Source organism: Tenrec ecaudatus, chromosome 3 (assembly GCF_050624435.1).
Source record: "Tenrec ecaudatus isolate mTenEca1 chromosome 3, mTenEca1.hap1, whole genome shotgun sequence".
Classification (NCBI taxonomy): domain Eukaryota; kingdom Metazoa; phylum Chordata; class Mammalia; order Afrosoricida; family Tenrecidae; genus Tenrec; species Tenrec ecaudatus.
Genome location: NC_134532.1, coordinates 220,349,716 through 220,358,020, shown reverse-complemented (window position 1 = coordinate 220,358,020; position 8,305 = coordinate 220,349,716).

Sequence of the window (8,305 nt, the reverse complement as noted above, 5' to 3'; positions counted from 1 at the left end):
TTTCTTCTGAGACCCACTTCCTCCCAGGACACAAAGCCACACAGAACTCACGGACCAGACTCACAGCTAAGGGGTCACTTGGAAAGTCGGAGGTGGGAGTGGGGGTGCAGTGGTTACTGTCTGGGCAGGTCTGGACCCCCACTCCCTCAGAAAGACAGATGACCTGTTGGACTTTGCAGCCCCTGCTCCCAGCATTCCAAAGAGCTGATCTCTCTGGGCAGGGTCCACTCAGCCCTTCCCCCAGCATTCCTGACTGAAGCAAGTTTTCAAAAACAAGATAATTTACTCACAGGCCCCGTCCTGACTCAAATCCTGAAGCTGCAGCACTGAAAACTTCCTTCCCCTTATCAGCACTTATGCCCTTGGCTCAGACCCTATGTAAGTCCCACCGCCTCACTGCCAGGTGCGAGTTCCCTAACCCAACTTGTTGGGTCACAGAACCTTCCCAGGAGCTCAAGATGTTCCTGTCCCTTTCTCTGCTCTCCCTCCCATCCCAGGAGCTCTTTCCCTCAATAAAATCTTTCTCAACTTCACATTCCTGGCTAAATTCTATCTGCGTTCTGCGCCTCTGTTTTTCACCTCTCAGTTACATGTTGGGTTGCCATCCGAACGGTCAGCAGTTTGAAACCACCAGCAGCTCTTCATGAGAAAGACCGGCTTTCTACTCCGACGAACAGTTACAGTCTGGGAAACCCACAGGGGACAGACGCTATGAGTCAGCACAGACCAAGTCAATAGGTCGCTGCCGCCACAAGTCAGGATCAGCAAACAGGCCTGCAGCAGGCCATTCTCTTTGGGCCTCCGCCTCTCAGCCACATAATCCGAAGGTGCCCTGTGGTCTGGCGCCGCTCCCCTCACAGTCTCTGTGCATCTACTCTTGGTGCACCCACCACTGCAGACAGGGGTCTTGAACAGGCTCTCCCAAGGCTCATCCCTACAGCCACGTGCCATTCTAGCTAAAGCTGTTCCCCATTGATGGCCTTCCCAATGGACTCCGGAGACCTTGCACTTTCTGTGTTGTTTTCTACTTCGTTGATGTCTCTGTCCCTCAGCAGCTTGACTAGGGTGAATCAGGTGCCCGTGTTTGTCCTTGACTTAGTTGGGATCCAAGGAGCTTCTTGGATGTGTAGATTACAGTTTTTACCAATCTTGGAAAGGTATTTGCAGGTTTTTCTTCAGGCATCTGTTCAGCTCCTGTCTCTATTTCTTCTCCTAGATTCTCAGTACAGATTCACTGGTGTTCTCTGTGCGTGTGCTAGTCTGGGTAGACCAGAGAAACAAATCCAGGGGGACTCATAAGAGTGTAAGAAAGAGCTCTATAGACAAGGGCAGTTGACTATTGAGAAGACATCCAGCCCAGTCCAGATCAAGTCCAGAAGTTTGATAATAGCCCCTATGTCTGATACCAATCTATAAGTTCCTCATCAGACTTATGCAACACATGCAATGGCACTGAATGCAGGAAGATCATAGGCCAGTGGGTGGGAAGTCTTGTGGATCCGGTGACGTTATAAGTATTTCAGTGCTGGCAGGGGTCTCCACGTGGCTCCTCCAGCTCCAGAGGTCTGGCTCCATCAGACTCTCTCCATGTGTCTTGTTAATAGAGGTCTCTCGGAGTGAGCCGAGAGAGAGAGAGAGAGAGAGAGAGAGAGAGAGAGAGAGAGAGAGAGAGAGAGAGAGTCTACCCCATCTAAGGATGAAGATAGGTGTCTCCAGAATCCTCAGGAGAAGGCCATGCCCACATAGAGGCTTTATTGGCTATGACCTGATTGACAGCTGAGACTCCACCCCTTCACCGCAAATCCTCAAATTGACACGATTATGTAATTACCACAGTGGGGACCAGCCTCCCCACAGTATTTGAGGGGTACATTAAAGAGACATCAGACAAGGGCTCATCTCTGTCATGACTTCAGGAGCCAGGTCTGAGCAGAGAGAGTAATGTAATCTCATGAGTTTCTATAATCTTGGGCCCGCAGGCCAAGGGAATCCCATATGTAATAGGAAGAGATTGTACAATAGACATACACGTAACAGGAGGGGATGAACTAGTGGTGTGCATGCAATACGAAGGGGGTGTACTAGGGGCACATGTGACAGGAGGGTAGCAATGTAGCAGGAGTGGGGGGCTCTAGAGTCAAGATGGCAGCCCCACCTTGGTCATCTGAGCTGCCTTGACCTTAGATGTCTGAGCTCTTTTCCAGGGGAACAATCTATGATCCTTATCAGAGGGAGGGGCCCTTCTTAGGGTGGGAGAGACAGTAGGGTCTGATTGCTTTTGATGGCTGACAACCTTCAGGCTGATAGGCTGTAAGCAGTTGGCCTTCAAGGCCATGTGGTAGCAACCATGCCCTTAAAAGCAGCATCGTGGGGATTCACTGATACTGAGGGGAAGGGGAGTGGGACACATCCCCAACTACGCACATCACATGAAGGTCCTCCCATGGGGCCCCACCCTGCCCGATCCCTTCACGCAGGGAAGTTGGGAGTCTGTCTCTTATCTGCTCTTCCCAGTTCAGCTTCCCACAGTTTTTAATGTTTTCCTGTGGGCCTGTGAGGCTCCGTCCATTTTCCCTCCCTCTGTTCTTCAGACTGGATACATCCATGGCTCCAGCTTCAAGCCCCCGACTTCTCTGTTATCTTTAATTTGCCACTGAGCTTCGCTGTTGAAATCTGGCTGGTTTTGTACCCTTTTATAACTGTGTCTTTCCCCACACTGAGAATGACTACTGGTTGGATTGTTCTTGTCACACTTTCTCTGAGTCCCCTTGGTCAAGTGTATCATAATGACACCGAGTCTCTGCCTGTTCCTCAAGGACTGCGGGTCAAAGTCGTTGGCTAGTTAATCAGAGATCCCCCTGCCCCTGCCCCCACATCCCCGAGCAGGTTACATTTTCCTCCTTTCTCATGGGCCTGATCATTTCTGGTTGTAGGCAGGACATTGTAGGTAGGCTATGGCAACAATTCTGGGTTTAGTGTCCCTCCAGGACGTGGCGGTGGTTGTCGTTGCTGTGTTTGGTTAGACACTTTCCCTCCTGTTCTGGCCTTTCCTTCCCCCAATCCCAGTATGTGTGTCCACGGCTCTGAGCCCATCTCCGGGTTGTCGCAGTTCCCAGGAGCTGCCATAGCACACACAACACAAGCGGGTGCCTTCAACACACAGCAATGCGCACAATCACAGTTTAGGAGGTGGGAATGTTAGGTCTCTCTCTCCGGCTTAAATCTCAGCCTCGGTCCTTGGCTCCACGCGAGAAAGATTTCACGGCGAAGCCGGGCTTGTGATCCAAGTGAATTTAATGAAAGTTCAAAGAAGCATCAGGTTTTACGCGGCACCCATAGGATTCCTCTGACCATGCGGCCTGGCAGAGACTGCTCCGGGACACGCAAGGATCTCTCTCCTCCCACGAAGACAACCAGACCACCCAAGCAAGACAAGACCAAGAGACCAAGAGCCCCTCTCCCTTCCGGTCCCTGCCTTTTAAGGGTTCCCGGGGGAGGTGTGGTGAACGACCCCAGGTCGATCCCATTGGCTGAATTGCAGTCACCTGGCCCATGTTGGCTGCTCCAGGTGTAACACCCATCTCCACCCACTGGCGGGAAAATCCAGCTTTGTCCTTTGCTGGCTCTCCTGGGCATGCGTAAATGGACTTCCCAATTCCCTAGGCTAAGCTACCTAACAGGAACTCTCTATTTGGGCACCCGCTCCAAGGGCGGGTACTCTCTGTGTCTGCTCCGGGGGAAGGTCCGGCCATCAATCCTCTCCAGGGTCTAGGAGATTCCCCGCGCAGGGACCCCAGCTCCAAGAATGCGCTCCACTCCCAGTTGTTTTCTTCCGTAGTGGTGGGGGTCTCTCTCTGTCTGCACATGCCTCACGCCAGGAAAACTCCCATCACATCAGGTCAGCACCGTGACAGTCTTAAGGGGTTCCACCTCACCTCAATCTTCTTATCACTTCAGATCACATCATGGGGATCATGATATAGCTGCCAATTATATCAGGGCAAACGGTAAACCCACTAAGAATCACGACTGGCAAGCGGACAGGTCTTTGGGGGACACGATGGAATCTGGGACAAGGTCACTGGCTGATGGGTGTTCCTTCCTGTCTCCATTACGTGCATACATTGTGCACACCACAAAACCCCAAGATCATCGCTTCCCCAGACACGCCACCGGGCTCAGGCATCACTGTTCCAAACTGTGTGACCCTGTTTGACTGGGACCCAGCCCACCCGCAGGACCTCGGAGTCCATTCAGGTGAGGATTTAGGAGTCCTCAGACCCCAAAGGTCCCAGATTCCCACTGGCTACCTGGGGCCCAGCAGTCTTTTCAGTAGAAACACCTCTCCAATGGCCCTGCGCTATCGTCTGCTTCTGAGCATGTGGAAGGAGCTGCTTTTGCTGCATTTGTGCTGCCTCGCACCTGTTTGCTTCTTCAGGTGGCCATACCGAGACACATTGTGATTGGGAAGGGTTGGGGGCAAAGAGGAGGGTGCTTGGAAGGAGGGAGGGGGTGTATGGAACAAGAGGGGGAAGGTCGAGGGACAGGGTGAGGTCCCATCAGCAGAGAAGGAAATGGCAGCTCTCGAGGGGAGTGGGATTGGCACAGGTTCTTGAAGCTTAGCCCGCGGAGACCTGACTGCACCTCAGGTCTCCTGGCGCCCAGTCCTGCATTCTCTCCATGAAGGCCAGGCCGCGGTCTTCATCTTCCCATGCAAGCTGGGCAGAGCCGAGGCATGGGAGTGGCGGTGCATGAAGGGTTCTACGTGCACCAGGGACAGCCTGAACACGGAGGTCTATGCTGAAAGAATAGCCAGAAAACCCCTCAGGAATGAGCCTGCAGGACATCATCTCGTGTAACTCGGACATAGTACCAGGAGGGCCCCATCCCTGGGGAAGGGTGGACTAGAAAACAAATTCATAGATACTCTTATGTGTATAAGAGAGAACGATTTTTATCCAAGACTAATTGTACATTAAGAAAACATCCCAGCCAAGATCAAGTCCATATGTCCAATCTTAGCCCACATGTCCGATACCAGTCTGTGAATTCCTCTTCAGAATGCAGGAAGATCACAGGCTGGTGGGTAGAAAGTCTTGTGGATCCAGTGGCGGTGGAAGCATCTCAGAACTGGCATGGATTTCCATGTGGCTCCTCCAGCTCCAGGGCTCTGGCTCGATCAGTGTAGCTTCATGTGGTTTTTCAACAGGAATGTCTCACTGGGAGAGAGTGTGTCCTGCCTCCTGGGAGGAAGAAAGGAGTCCCCAGAATCCTCAGGAGAAGGCCAGGCCCACACTGAAGCCTCATTGGCTATGGACCTGATTGACAGGCTAGACTCCACCCTCTTGCTCAAGTTGACAGATTATGTAACTGCCACATCCACCCTACCGTGATGGGACCTCAATAACAGAGAACAGAACCCTGCTTCCAAACAGATGCTAGACTAGTGGCTTGGGTCACAGCACCAACATTGGGGGCAGAGTCCAATTCGCCACACATTTCAGGGGACAGAGCTATCAGACACTTGTCCCTCGAATCTTGATTGCATTGTGACACAAAGGTTGGGTGCTCTTTTTGGTTACTACAGCTTACCTGTGCTAGGCCAGGTTGTCTAGAGAAACACATCCAGTGATGCTCACCTATGGATAAGGAAGAACTTTCTATCAAGAAGTAATCTTATCTCAAGAAGACATCTGTGTTAGGCGGGGTTGACTAGAGAAACAAATCCAGGGACACTCATATATGTGTAACTAAGGGCTTGCATATCAAAGAGTAATTATATATTAAGAAAACAGCCTAGCCTCTTGGGGTGGGGGGGGTAGGGGGGTAAGGAAGTGGTGTTAACACAGGGACAAGGGAACAACATGGGACCCAAAATGGTAGTGAGGGGGGAGTGGCAGGCCTGGTGGGGAATGATCAAGGGTAAGGTTGCGTAGAGAAGAGGTATAGCTGTAGCCCAGGTGGGGACGGAGCATGGTAGTGGGGCAGGAGGAAAGTCAAGGGAGATGGAGGAAGGAGTTGGGAGTCAAGGGGCATTTATGGAGGTCTAGACAAAGACATGTACATGCAAATATATATATGAGGATGGGGAAATAGATCTATGTGTCTATATTTATAGGTTTAGTGTTAAGGTGGCAGAAGGACCTTGGGCCTCTACTCAAACACTCCCTCAATGCATGAATACTTTCTTTTATTAAATTGGAACTCTATGATGCTCACTCTCCCGACACAACTGCTGAAGCCAAAGTGGGTGAACAAGTAAATGTGGTGAAGAAAGCTGATGGTGCCCGGCTATCAAAAGAGATAGTGACTGGGGTCTTAAAGGCTTGAAGATAAACAAGCGGCCATCTAGCTCAGAAGCAACAAAGCCCACATGGAAGAACACACCAACCTGTGTGATCAAGTGGTCCTGAAGGGATCAGTTATCAGGCATCAAAGAACAAAAAATCATATCATTGGCTGCACACCTCCATGATAGGATCACTGAAGACAAATGCGTGCATAAGCAAATGTGGTGAAGAAAGCTGATGGTGCCTGGCTATCAAAAGAGATAGTGTCTGGGGTCTTAAAGGCTTAATGGTGAACAAGCGGCCATTGGGCTCAGAAGCAAAAAAGCCCACATGGAAGAAGCACACCGGCCAGTGCGATCACGAGGTGCCCAAGGGACCAGGTATAAGGCATCATGCAAATATATATATATATATGTGTGTGTGTGTGTGTGTGTGTGTGTGTGTATACCATAGTGAATGAAGGGGGAAGTGCAGAGTGGAGACCCGAGGCCCAAATGTCAACCATTGGAGATCCCCTCATAGAGGGGTTTAGGAGAGGAGATGGGTCAGTCAGGGTGCGATGTAGTACCGATGAAGAACACAGCTTTCCCCTAGATCCTGGATGCTTCCTCTCCCCAATTACCATGATCCGAATTCTACCTTGCAGGACTGGATAGGGCAGAGGTTGTACACTGGTGCATATGGGAGCTGGAGGCACAGGGAATCCAGGGTGGACAATACCTTCAGGACCAGGGGTGTGAGGGGCGATGCTGGGAGAGTGGAGGGTTAGTGGGTTGGAAAGGGGGAACTGATTACAAGAATCCACATGTGACCTCCTCCCTGGGAGATGAACGGCAGAGAAGGGGGGAAAGGGAGACTCCGGATAGGGCAAGATATGACAAAATAGCAATCTATAAATTATCAAGGGCCCATGAGGGAGGGGGGAGCGGGGAGGGAGGGGGAAAAAAAAGAGGACCTGATGCAGAGGGCTTAAGTGGAAAGCAAATGCTTTGAGAGTGATTAGGGCAAAGAATGTATGGATGTTCTTTATACAATTGATGTATGTATATGTGTGGATTGTGATAAGAGTTGTATGAGCCCCTAATAAAATGTTTAAAAAAAAAAAGAAAGAAAGAAAACAGCCTAGCCCAGTTCAGATCAAGTCCCTAAGTCCAATACTAGTCCAAGAATCCCTCTTCAGACTCACACAGCCACATGCAATGAAGATCACAGGCCTGGGTGAAAAGTCTTGTGGATCCAATGGTGGTAGACGAATCTCCAGGGCTGTGTGGCTGCCACCAGCATGACTCGTCAACAGGAAGGTGAAGGAGAGAGGACGAGTGTGTCCCACCTCCAGGGAGAAAGAGAGGAAGTTCCCAGGATCCTCATGAGAAGGCCACGCCCACAGGAAGGTATCATCAGCTGGGGGCTGTGCCATGGAGGCCTGGCTGCCTTCAGGAAGCCCCAGGGGTGGTTGTCCGTGGCTCCGTCCAGGCTGCCTCCCCTCTGCCTGTCCTCGGACCAAGCTGGATGTGGCCCACAGGATGCTATGAGCTGTTGATGCCCAGGGCTGGGGGCTCACTGCTGAGCCAGAGTGACTTGACCCTTCCCTGGGTGGGAGAGCCACCTGGAGGGGGCCGCCCTGCACAGACCACCTGTCCTGTTGTACTCCCCTCGTCTGCTGTCCACAGGTGGTTCTGATTCAGTGACTCCCTGTGATGACCCTGACTTGAGTGAGCCCGTGGGTGCCATTTTCACAGCAGCTCACGCTCCCTGTGGTCTCTGTGCCCCTTTGGTCCATCTCAGGATCACTGGAACTGCCTCCTTGGCTGGTCTACAGTGACTACATCGTAGTGTCCTGGAGGACTCCGGGGAGCTCATGGTTGCTCGCTGGGCTGCTAACTGCAAGGTCAGCAGTTCAAACCCAGCAGTCCCTCCTAGGGAAAAAGATGGGGCTCTCCATTCCCATAAATAGTCTCAGAAACCTGCAGGGGCAGGCAGCTCTCTGCAAGGTTACTGGGGGCAAAGCTGGGATC